The 13,363-nt window shown below is 46.9% G+C and overlaps 1 long non-coding RNA gene across 1 annotated transcript; it reads left to right on the forward strand.

The window, feature by feature from the left end:
- Positions 1-2,190: 2,190 nt before the first annotated feature.
- LOC128343305 (uncharacterized) lies at positions 2,191-4,234 on the forward strand. The gene is made up of 3 exons (XR_008315450.1): positions 2,191-2,239; positions 2,576-2,627; positions 2,776-4,234. It is a non-coding gene; the product is annotated as an uncharacterized LOC128343305 (long non-coding RNA).
- The last annotated feature ends 9,129 nt before the right edge of the window (positions 4,235-13,363 follow it).

Consider the following 13,363-nt stretch of genomic DNA (forward strand, 5'->3'; position numbering starts at 1 on the left):
TTTTTCTCTCTTCTGTTTAATTTTTTATTGATTTTAACAATATCTTAACGTTCACAACACATTAAACAAATATTGACTTCCCGCTCACACCTCCTCGTGAATCACCAACTATAGAATTAACCTTTGCTATAATAATAATTCAAAACATATATCTAAACCTTACAAACTCCATTTTGATCTACCCAACCGGCTAGTATTACTAAATTCCAAACCCCGTTGTAAAATAAATATTAGGAAAGTAGTTCTTTAAGTATAATAAGAATGGTTTCCAATCTTCTTTAAAGCATTCCATATTTCGGTCTCTTATCAGTACTGGAAGTTTTGCCATCTCCGCATATTCCAAAATTTTTATCAGCCAATCTTCTTTTGATGGCAGTTCATTACTCTTCCATTTCTGCGCATATATTATTCTGGCCGCCGTGGTAGCATACATGAAGAATGTTAGGTTGGTTGTAGAAAACACTCCTTGCGTTATTCCCAGCAGGAAGGATTCTGGCTCCTTAGGAAATGTCATTTAAAAATTTTTCTTTAACTCATTATATATCATGTCCCAAAAGGCCTTAGCCTTCCTACAAGTCCACCACATATGAAAAAAAGTTCCTTCAGAGTGTCCACATTTCCAACATTTGTTTGAAACATTTTTATACATTAATGCCAGTTTTTTAGGTGTCAAATACCACCGATACATCATTTTGTAATAATTTTCTTTTAAAACATAACATGCAGTGAACTTTAAATCAGTTTTCCATAATTTTTCCCAGGCTGCCATTTCTATATTATACCCCACATCTTGAGCCCATTTTACCATAGTCATTTTAACCACTTCATCTCTTGTCTCCTCCAAAAGCAAGAGCTTATACATTTTAGAAACTACTTTTTCATCATTTTCACACAGCTCCTTCTCAAATCTCGACATCTGATCCTCAAATCCAACTTGAAGATCCTTCTTATAAACTTCATTTAGCTGATGGTACTGAAACCAATCATTAACCAAATTTTGTACTTCAATTAAACTTTTTAACTTACAGTCCTTTTCTTGAAAACATAACAAATCCCTATAGGTACCCCATTGCGATTGCATATTTACCTCTTTACGTGCTAGAGCTTCAATCGGGGATAACCATAATGGAGTTTTAGGTTCCAACCATTTTTTATATTTTACCCAAACTCTCGTTAAACTCCTTCTTATATAGTGGTTAAGAAAATCTTTATGTACTTTACTTTTGTCATACCACAAATAGGAGTGCCCTACTTCCAAATATCCTGGTTGTTTCTCGGCCCAACTGGAATCAAACACGATACTGCCATAAGCATGAGTGCTTTTTCAGTATTGTATTCTTAAGATGGGTTGTCTCTCATACTCATGCCTGATCTTCTCTTTCCCCCCTAGAATGAGACCTTTCAATCTCTTCAGAGAATGATTAGGGGGTTTCTGGAGGAGGCCCCCTCGGTCCATAACTTGACCAGCATCTTGACAGTAAGTCCAATTTAAAGTGTAATGTGCAACTTAATGTGTAATGTGCCCTATTCGGACATTAGGCAGTACGTGTGTACAGGTGTCTGAACACTTGGACGTGATTTTGTGTGCATGACTGTAGTTGCATTCCTTTTCAAAGTGAACCTGGGTAGAGGCCCCAACATGGCATGGTCCAGATGGGAAGTGTCTAGCAGTGCCTGTCTTCCACAGCCTGTCTGTATAGCTGTCCCTGTGTACACTTCTGCACCTGTGCACTGTCCACTCGTTGTCCGAGTGTTGAACATCACGTGTGAATGGAGCTTCTGTCTTCATCCTTTCAGACATCTGCACCTGGCCTGACAGAAAGAGGCAGCAGACCCCATTCTCTTTGTTGATGTAGACTATTTCTAGGCTGCTTCTCAGTTAGAGGCAAACTGGCTGAGAAGAAGGAGAAAAACATCAATCCAAGAAACAACCCTTCACAAATATTTAAGATCTTTAAAACTTAATTTTGGGGGGTGTTTGTACAGGAATAGATCCCCCTTAGACTTGATTGGGCCGTCAATCAAGGGATATTCCTGTAATGGGGCAAATTCCTTTCGGGCTTAGCTCTCGGGAACATGGCAAGGGATTAGTTAGGCCAGTGCAATGACTCTGAGCTGCTCTTTCAACCCACAGGAGCTCCACATATACGTCAGTGCAAAGGATCCCCAGCTGCAGGCTCTGGGCCAGGAAGCCTGCAGCTGTCTTCTGGAACATGCTGCCAGCCTGCCAGGTTTTGATGTAAGTAACCCTCTGTGGACATGGCTTGGCTCTTCTTCAGAATCCTCTGGGACCCCTGCCAGGTTCAGAAGACCACCTCCTATTGGTCTCTAGTCACACTGGGGCTGCCTGGCAGAAGGGCTGTTTCCACTGGGGCTCACCCAATGTCCCTTGGGACAGCAGCAGAGAGCTGGGTTCCCCCTCTGTCTCTTCTGGCTGCCCAGTGCCCCAAAGAGCCACGCTCCATATTTGGTAATCCTCAGCTTTGCACCCAACTGTATCATCTTTTTGGTACTCATAGACATGGAAAAAGAAGTCCACATATTTAATTAATAAAATGCATCTCTATCTCTGCAGCTGAAAACACTGGAGGATCCTTTCCCGGTAGCATCCAAGAGCAGCATCCAAGGTAACTTGGGCTATTTCCAGGGAAGTGGGGAGGGCGGAACTGTATCCCTGTAGACCCTCCTTCATTTATTCAATATGCACGAGTCCCTCTTTACCTCTTATCAAAGTCAATTCAAATAAGAGAATCAAGTCTTTTCTCTTCTCTTCAGATAACCTTGTGTTGGAAGAGTTTGACAAGGAGGAGGAGTTTGGTAAATGTATGTGCATCAGAAAGGAGAGAGTGGGAATGATTGAATAGCCATTTGAGCCAGAGACTTAATGTTTTGTTTTCTGTTTTGTGAGAGATATGCTGAGTGAGATATGTGAGAGATATGCTGAGTGAGAGATATGCTGTTCAAACCAGAAGCGCCCCCAGTAAATGCTATATGCTATCCTAGACACAAGGCGAGGTTTATCCAACACTTGCTTGGGCTGATGGCATCATCCACTGTGGCACTGCCCCAGGCCTGTCTTCGCCTAAGGACTTTACAGACCTGGTTTCTGCGCACGTTTCGCCCACAAATACACTCTCAACAGTGGCTCCTTGTAGCGCCTCGCGGGGGCAGTCTCCTGATAGACATGCACGTCCAACCTAACTCAAGGGACTCTATTCCACATGCAAACGCCCACCCTTATGATCACCATAGATGCCATCCCCAGTACGGGATGGGGAGCGCATTTCAAAGACCTAGTGGTCGCTGGGACTTGGACAAAGGAAGAACGATGCCATCACATCAGTTATCTCAAGCTCAGGGTGATGTTCTTGGTGCTCAAGGCTTTCTGTCATTGGATAGAAGGATCTGCTGTACTCCTCATAGACAACACTATGGCCAGATTTTACCTGAACAGACAGGGAGGGACAGCATCTCTTTCTCTGCTCAGTCTGGCAATGCGACGCTGGATGTGGTGCCTGGAGTGGAGAATTTGGCCTTTGGCAGTACACATCCAAGGGAATGTCAACACTTTTGTGGATGCCGTGAAACAACCTTTGAGTCGTGAAACATCCTTTCTCACAAATGGTGCCTGGATCCGGGCATGCTGTGCAAGATCTTCCACAAGTGGAGAGCTCTGCGTTTAGATGAATTTGCGTCAGCCCAGAATTCTCAGTGTGTGCAATTCTGCAGCAGGGTGGGAAGGGATCTGGAGTTGGAAGAGGACGCCTTCTTCCTGCATTGGGGCAACCAGCTCCTGTATATGTTTCCTCCATTCCCCTTGATACCAAGAGTCCTACAGAAAATTGTCGAGGTCAAGGCCATATGTATCCTAATTGCACCATGGTGGCCCATGCAACTCTGCTTCACCATTTAATATGCAGATCCATCAAAGGGACTACCTGTCTCATCGCAAAGGATTGCCACTTGGCTCAAGGAGGCTATCTCCTTGGCGTATCAATTGGCTTCAGAACCCCTGCCTGTCTGTTTTAGGGCACCCTCCATGTGGGCAATGGCTACCTCATTGGTTTTCTATAACTTTGTCTCTATGTCTGACATTTATAAGGCCACTACATGGTCACATCCAACTACCTTCATCCGACATTATGCTTTGGACGTTCACTCCAGGTCTCAAGCAATGTTTGATGCCTCTGTTCTCTGTTCTGCTTCCATTGAGAAATAAAGTTTGCTTGTTTGATTTCCTTTGTTACATTATTTCTCTCCTGGGTTTGGGCTGCACCCTCCATCCAGGTACGATAGCTTGCTATTATCCCATGTGTGGTGCACAGAGTCCATGAAGAAGAAAGGCAGGTTGCTCACCTGTAACTGTAGTTCTTCAAGTGGTCTTCTCAAAGACCACACAAGCCACCCATCCTCCCTGCTGCAACGTGTTCTTGTATGTGCTTAGGTTTGGAGCTGCGGAGGTCTCAGGACTGAAGGGAATCAGGCAAGCTGTCAGATAGGGGGAGCTGGTTTCCCCACTCTTTTTTCCTTATAAGGTAAAGCTTTAGAAGTTTCCAGACCGTGGATCTGTGCAGTTTCAAATCCCATGTGTGAATGCACAGAAGACCACTCAAAGAACTACAGTTACAGGTGAGCAACCTGCCTTTCTCCCCTGTCATTTCAGGCAGCGCTTGCTGCCTAAAAGCATCTATTTCTCTTTCTCTCCCTTGCTGGCAGCAAGCACTGCTCCCTTGCTGGCAGCAAGCACTGCCTGAAAAGAACATTGGAGTGCTTGGTCAGGGCCCGGGCATGGGCGGGGGGAGTTTGATAGGGGCTGTTCCGGAGCCCAAGCCACGCCCCCCCTTGCGTACTTCAGCAGTCCTTTCCATTGGTGGCCTGGGTTCTCTGAACCCGTTCGCACGATGGTGGCTCCGCCCCTGGTCGGCCTGTTGGATTAGGAATCCATAGGAGTCTCCAATTAGGAATCCATAGGCTCTGTTGATCCTTCGGCAGTTTTTAATATCATTGATCATGGTATCCTCCTGGAGCGCCTGAAGGGGTTGGGAGTGGGAGGCACTGCTTTGCAGTGGTTTTCTGCTCTTGTAGGTTCCAGATGGTGTCTCTTGGAGATTGTTGCTCTTCAAAACAAAAGCTATTGTATGGGGTTCCGCAGGGCTCCATTCTATCTCCAATGCTCTTTAACATCTACATGAAACTGCAGGGAGAGATCACCGGGGATTTGGTGCAGGGTGTTATCCATATGCGGATGACAACCAAATCTACTTCTCCATGTCAACTTCATTAGGCTAGCTTCCCTAAATGCTTACCTGGAGTCAGTAATGGGCTGGATGAGGGAAAACAAACTGCCAGCATTGTGTGGATGCACTTTGACATCTTTCAAAGTGCCCCAAACCATGCTGCTTGTGTCCACTGCAAGGCGCAAGTCAGCAGTGGGGAGGTCGTCAAGCATCTGGGGACATCCTCGACATGGCGACACATCTTGTGGCATCATGCTGGTGTCCTTTCTGCTACTGACAGTGCTAGCAATCTATTTGTGTGCCTTTGACTAGCTCTGCCAAGGCCTATGCCCCAGTTGCTCTGAAGCAAGGGACATTGCCTGCCAAGCAGTGGGCACAGACATTATCGGGCAAGTTTCCTGGTCATCCAGACCCATGTCTCATCACCCAGAACATTGAGGATTGTGGAGAATGCCAGCTTCTGCCAGCTACTCCAGGTGCTTGCCCCAGATTATCAGATCCCCTCAAGAACCATCTTCAGTCCCCTCCCTGTACCGGGCATGCAGGGAGCTTGTGTCGGGGCTACTGGAGGCAACAGGGCCCAACACCAGTGTGCATTTTACAACTGACTTGGACTAGTGTCAGTGGAATGCATACTGTTTTCCTGTTCCTCACTGCTCACTGGTGGGCACTGGGGACATCTGGTGGTGCTGCTGTGGCCAGCCCCTCCCATACAGTATGGCACAGGTGGGCTGTGCTGCATGTGCAGGCAATGGGCATGACACACAGAGCTGATAAGCTGGCACCCATCATCAGTCAACACACTAAGGAATGGCTAACCGGGCAGTCAAACCTTGGGCGGATCTTCATTGTCACTCACAATCGCTCCAAGGCAGTCTCCCAGCTGCAGTGTGTGTCCATACGCGGTATGGCCCACACTCTGCACTTGGTGGTGTCAGATGCCCATGCCCATGGAGGCCAAGGTGTCCAGGGAACAGGGCAGCAAGCCTAGTGATCCTTCTGCTTCCACGGCTGCGCTTGTGGAGAAGTGCTGCAAGATTGCAACCCATTTCCAATGGAGTGAGAAGGGCAGGCGCATGCTCTGTGAGCAGCAGCGTAAGCTTGACCTCCCTCGACACCTCATCCATGGGGATGTTGAGAACTGGTGGATCGCCACCCTTCTCTTGCTCCAGCACCTGCTAAAGCAACAGGTGACCACCCACAACTTGGCGAAGTATAGTGGTGTGTGTGTGTGAGTGTGACACCTTTCCAACTTGGAGTGGAAGCTCATGTCTGGGCCAGTCTTGGCACTCGAGCCCTTCCTGTTTGCCACAAAGAGTGTACCGAGGCAACGCCACTTAGCCAGGCTCTGCCCACCACACTTCTCCTTGAGAAGGTGATGAGAGAACCCCAGACCTCCCTGACCATTGGGGACGGCAAATCCCTGGCATGTTGGCTGAGGACTGGGTGGGTGGAGAAGCTATGCAACAAACTGAGTGACTCAGGAAACCATACTTTGGCCTGCCTCTTTTGACCCAACTATGAAGGGCAATGCCATCACCCCTGGTTGAGTGGGTTAGTGAAGCAAAGCAGAGGAGGCTCAATAACCAGGGGGAGGGTGCTGGCACACCTACTTCTAATGCATGTTCCACACCCAGCACCAGTATGGGTAGGTCCTCGCCCCCTCCTCTTCCCAGTCCAGCAGCTGCTGGTAGCTCCACACATTTGTTCCATCCAGCAGGGGTGCCTTGGCACAGGAGGAGAGAGGGGGCACCCTGCCCCCAAACCGGAGCCTGCCGAAACAAGGTGGGGTGTACGTCTACGAGCTGATTCATAGTCAGAAAAATTAACCACGTGTTCGGCAACCTCTGGTTTCGTGTTACGTGCGAATGTGGCCAGTGTGTATCATCATCCCTACATGAGTCTGAAATGCTGACCAGCCAGCATAAAGCAATGGGCACTTGACAGGGTTTCACACTTAGGAATGTACTACTGCTCCATTCCAAAGAAGGTTAGTTGCCTTTCAGTCTCATTGAAGTGAAAGGGGCCTTAAAGTCCAGGCTCAATGTTAAGCTCGGAGGAAACTATGTCCACATGAAAAATTCTGGGAAGCTCGAAAGCTTGGGTATACTCTCACCAACAGGAGTTGGTTCAATGGAAGAGATTGCGTCACTGACAATGATTCTTAGGAACATAGGAAACTGACATATACTGTGTCAGACCATAGATCCATCTAGCTCAGTATTGTCTTCACAGACTGGCAGTGGCTTCTCCAAGGTTGCAGGCAGGAATCTCTCTCAGCCCTATCTTGGAGATTCCAGGGAAGGAACTTGGAACCTAGATGCTCTTCCCAGAGCGGCTTCATCCACTAAGGGGAATATCTTACAGTGCTCACACATCAAGTCTCCCATTCATATGTAACCAGGGTGGACCCTGGTTAGATATGGGGACCAGGGCTGGACTGGGGGCACTGAGAGGGCGCCGGAATGTATGTGGGGAGGGCGCCAGGTTTTGAGCAGAATAGGTAATTAAGGGTGAGAGTTGGGGTGCAGGGGCACTACGTGGGTAGGGCACACCGGGAATATGCCCTGTTGACCTATGGGCCAATCAGAGCCTGATGGGGACAAGTCATGCTTGCTATCACAAGACCGGCTCTCCTCTCATTCTTGGAAGACAGCAAAATAATTTGTTTTAAAAATATGGATCTGTTTCTGGCAAACTGAAGTAACAGAGAAAAAAACAGGATTTCTGCTCTGTGCCTTGACTGGTTCCCTGGGAGAAACAACTAAATTCCTCTGTAGAAATAATAAATAAGAAGGTACATTTTGGGGGGAAAACAGCAGTTTAGCACTGAGGGTGACTTGGAACCGATAATTCCGAAAACATCCTATTAAAGGAAGAGGTATCATAATACAAAGAGACCAATCATGCACACAGAAGACCAGGCGACCTGCATTCAGATATTCAGAACCAAAGAAGAAGCAGAGATTCTGTCTGGAGTGAGTGGAGAATGGGGGAGCTTGAGGGGGCCTTGTCGGCCTGGGCCACCTAGGCCAATCTCCTGCATGATGCAGGGAATCCAGAGCTAGAGAATCTCCGGCACAGCTGACTGTCTAGTTTCTGATCAAAGACGCTCCGCAAGGGGGAGCCCCAGCCCAGGGTGAGGGCTCCATACTCAAACAGTGCTTCATGTGTACCGTATTTTACGGACTATAAGACGCTACGGACTATAAGACGCACCTTAATTTTAATCCACTTTTTCAGAGTTTTAACATATTAAACTGTTAAAACATATAAGACGCTCCTGAATTTTGGCGGATATTTTTCGAGGAAAAAAGTGAGTCTTATAGTCCATAAAATACGGTATGTTTGAGAGATGTATGTGATCACAGCAGCTTTCATATCTGTCTGTTTTTGAGCCACAGGTGAATCCTTAGCTTCCCAAGAGGAATGGAATGGTTTAGCACTAACTAAATTTTAAATATAATATGACTACATGCACACTCCTTTGACGCTATTCTGACGATCACTGAAAACCGGGCTAGGGGAGCCCAGCCCGATTTCCAGTGATCGTCTGGACAGTGGACTTGTCTCTTTATGTTTTCTGCTGCTGCTCTCAAGCAATTGCAGCGGGGGGGGGGAGGTGGGAGGTTCGCTGGATGTGGGGAAGTGGGAAGGCAAATGAGTTGGGACAGGGGGGCAGCTAAAGCAACTTAAGTGGACTCTTCTGTTTGCTGCTACTCAAAAGAAGGGGGGTGCCTTTTTGTAGGCCATCTTATTTATTTATATACCGATGCAAACCGCTTTGGGAACTTTTGTTGAAAAGCGGTAGATAAATAATATGTGTCATATTCATGTTGTGGGGAGTTGGAAGGGGTGGGGGTGGGGACAGGCAGCAACACCAGTGGACTGTTTTTTCTATTGTAGAGAGGTGGGAGGAAATGCAAAGCTGTGTTCAGCTGCAGAAACAACTAATTTCCCCCACATAGCTTTGCAGAATTGTGGCCTAAATCTTTAGTAATTTGTATTGTAAAAAACAAAGAGGATTGTGGTGCCTAAAGGGTGCACTATTGATTTATTAAGGCATAATGGAGATACGCACCTCCACAGGCCACTAAGCACTCCTCTCTCTCTCTCTCTCTCTCTCATACACATGCACACACCTGAACCTCTTCTCAAAAAACAACACAAGAGGCCACATCCCATACAAAAATGAAGCCTGGTGGTGCAGGTTATATGAAATTCGGTTGCACAAGTAGCTCTTGCCTGGATACAATTTGCAGAGCAAGAAGTTCCAGATGGCTCATGCAAGCAAGCAAATCCACTTTCTAGGGGCAGGTTTAGTATGCACTTATAAGTACAGTGGTCCCTCGACTTACGAAGTTAATCCGTTCCGAACGTAGGTCGGAATTTTCGTAAGTCGAAAAGCGCACCCACGGAGGTCTGGAAACATTCGTAAGTTGAGGAAACCGCATCTAAAAATTCGTAAGTCAAGGAAGCCGCATCTAAACCGGCAACGACTTCCGGTCATTTTTGTCGTTCGTAAGTCGAAAACTTCGGATGTCGAGTAGTTCGTAAATCGAGGGACCACTGTAATTTTGGGTTGCTAATCAGGTTGCTACCAGCTACTAATCAGGTTGCTACCAGCTACTAACCTAGAGTAGGTGGTGTATGATGAACTTGGCTGTCTGCATTCAGAGCACAGGGCAGGGCATGATTGTGGGACTATTTGGAAGAGAAACAGGATTCAGATTAAGACATCACAATGTTGATAATAGCTAAATTTTACCATTAGCATTTTTGATGAGTGTGTCATTCTTATAACCATTTTAACACTTATACAATTTTAACCTTTTAAAAATTGCAGCACTTGGTATATAGTTATAGCTATTTGCCTGTTATGTGGAATGCAGGTACACTTTAGTACACTTATTTGTGCATTTGAGGGACCTGTTAACTTTTAATTAGATTTGTATTTTTATATTCCATTTCAATATTTTTATTGTGTAATTTTTTCATACACTTATATTTTAAATGTCTGGTAAACTGCCTTGGGATTGTTGTAATGAAAGGCAGTAAAAAAAATGTAATAAATAAATAAAATAAGGAAAACCCTTCAAAGAACTGCTATTGGGAACATGAATTGGAAGTTTTTGGAGAAGTAAACTTTCCTCCTCCCCAAACACACACAGCCACCTTTTGGAGTGCAGAACACAAAGACAAGAGACTGACTTTGGAAGAGACTCCTTCCCCCCTCCAAAATTAAATATAGATATAGCAGCCAGTATGTAGAACACAGTACTGATATTAAGCTAGCTGGTAGTGGGTACCATAGCTTACCTTTTAAAAAGAAGAAGGAGGAGGAGGAGGAGGAGGAGGAAAAAATCTTCTCCCTCTGCTTCCAGGCTGGCTAAGTTGTCCTCCTCCAGGCCAGGCCATCCTTCACAGCAGCGATGTTGACTTGATTCCTGATTCTACTTCCTTACACAGCATGTGGTTAAACTAGGAATTTGCTGCCTCCCGATGTGGTGGTGGTTACTAATCTAGACAGTTTTAAAAAGAGATTAGAGACCAATCCACGATTAGAGGACAGGGTGGTTGCTGGCTATTAACCTGGATAGCTTGCTTACTCTATCTATCTATCTATCTATCTATCTATCTATCTATCTATCTATCTATCTATCTATTCAATTTTAATCTCGCCCTTCCAGAAAGGCTCAGGGTGGTTTACATTAAAACTATATAAGGAATGAATATTTGACTTTCTAGGCAGTGGGGTGGGGGGACCCTGGCACCCTGATTGTTTAAAGCTCCAAAAGTTTTGCTGGGTTTCCACCCCCCCTCTTTTTGCCACATCACAGGAAAGGATTGGGTTGCATAAAGCTCAGGAATGGGCAGAGGTGTAACTATAGGGGGGCAGGGGGGGCACGTGCCCCGGGCGCCATCTTTTCTGCTCACGTGGGGGGCGCCACCATGACCAAATTAAAAAAAAAAATTTAAAATTTTTTTTGTTAATACAAATGTTTCCTGCTCAGTGCAGCAGCGCTGCAGCAGTCAAAGGAGCGCGTTGGTGCCCCCTTCCCCACGAGTGGTCCCTTCCGCGTCGCCTGAGCCCCCCCCCATTGCTTTGCTGGCGCCTGGCGGCCAGTCAGTGGCCTGGCTTGGCGGCGGTGGCAGGCGCTTGTGAGGAAAAACCTAAGCATAATGTAGTATGTTGGGGGGGCGGCAGGGGGGCACGGTGGGGGGGCACCATTTCAGTGCTTGCCCCGGGCGCCATTTTCCCTAGTTACGCCTCTGGGAATGGGGCCAAAGTGCATTTGACAATGCAACTACATTAACTAACATTGTTCACAACAGGCAAACAATTGACCAGTCTATTGGTCACCTTTGGAATTCCTCCTTTATATAGCATAGAACAGTACTAATTTTGTCATTCATGATTCAGAGGAAACTGTGCTTTTTGCAGTTGGATAATCTCTTCTGTTTTTTGCAGAGATTCGCAACCTTAGGCTCAGGCTCAGGCACTTCTTAGAAAATGTCCATCTGATGGAAGTTTGCATGGAGTGTTTTCTATATATATAAATTAAATGAGTGTTTCATTGTCACAGTCTGCTGATCAACTCCCAGCAGTAAGCGGCAGGCGGGGGCAGACCTGCAGCGGTGGCGGAGAGTAGAGACTGGGGGTGCTTGAAGTGCCTGCTTTTGAAGTGGGGGGGGAGCGGCAGCAGTGGTGGCTCCTTGGGGGCAGTGGCTATGCCCTCTGCTACCCAGAAGGAAGAGTGCAAGTCCTTTCAAGTCCACGCCTTTGCATTCCAGGGGGTGTAAGCAACATTACCAAAATTTTCAGTCACAAGAAGTTAGACAGGTTTGCCTGGTCCAAGCAAAAGTTTCCTTTCGGGACAATGCCTCCCACAAGCCCCAGCACACCAGTTAGTCCAGCAAGCCTGGCCAAGAGAAACTCCAACCAATGACTCTCTTCAGGCCCAGTCTGCCGGCCCTATGCGGGTGGTGGTGGGGGGGGCAGGTTGCAGGCATTTGCACAAGTTTGGAGGTTGCCATGCAAGGATGCCTGGGTCTTCCAGACCAGCTCCCAAGGATACTTTTTGGAACTTACCTCCCAACCTCCATACTTATTTCTCCCTTTTTCAAGGTCGCAAAGGAGGAGCAAACACTCCCTGATGCTGAGTGCCATTCGCCACTTGTAACAGATTCATGCTGTCGAACCATGATGGAGGGAAACGGGTTGGGGGTTTATTCAATCCTTTTTCTGGTTCCCAAGAAAAAATGGGGAATGGAGGACCATCCTGGACCTCAAATTTGTGAACAAGTTCCTGAGGAAAAAAGGGTTCTGAATGGAGATCTTCCATTCTATTCTGATGGCCCTTCAAGAGGGGGATTTTCTGACATCGGTGGACGATGGAGGCTTACCTCCATGTGCCAATCCATCCCCAGGATGGGCGGTTCCTTTGCTTTTCCTACTGCAATGTTCATTACCAATATCAAGCACTCCCTTTCGGTCTGTCGACTTCACCACAAGTGTTCATGAAGATCATGGAGGTACTCGTGGCGCATTTGAGGACTGAGGGGATTCAACTTTACCCTTATCTAGATGATCTGTTGATCAGGTCTCAGTTGATCCAGAAGAGCCTAGGAGACATTCAGATCACTCTCTCGGTGCTCAGGTCCTACGGTTTCATTGTCAATATCCAAAAGAGCTTCCTGTAGCCCAGAACCAGGATCCTTCATCTGGGGTTTTTTAAAGACATGATTCAGGGGGTGGTTTCCCTTCCCTCCCAAGTGCCAAGCACTGACTCGCAGGCCCAAGGCCAACATCTTTTCTCTCAGCTAATTGCAGGGATGATTATTTCTACTATTAGGATAGTTCCATGGGGACAGTTCCATGCACGGCAACTCCAGTGGTTCCTCCTGCCATGGCAGGAGCAGGTCATGAAGTGCTCCAGGCTCCAGGTCACCCTGACAAGGCGGGTACTGTTTTCACTGGAGTGGTGGACATCAGCCCCTCTGAAGGGCATCAGGTTTCTCCTGGTCACTCAAATCCAGGTCACAACCGACAACAGCCTTGAGGGATGGGAGGCCCATTGTCATCATCTGCTAGCACAGGGGCTTTGGTCAGAAGCAGAAAAGGC

The sequence above is a fragment of the Hemicordylus capensis genome, chromosome 2, assembly GCF_027244095.1.
Source record: "Hemicordylus capensis ecotype Gifberg chromosome 2, rHemCap1.1.pri, whole genome shotgun sequence".
Classification (NCBI taxonomy): Eukaryota; Metazoa; Chordata; class Lepidosauria; order Squamata; family Cordylidae; genus Hemicordylus; species Hemicordylus capensis.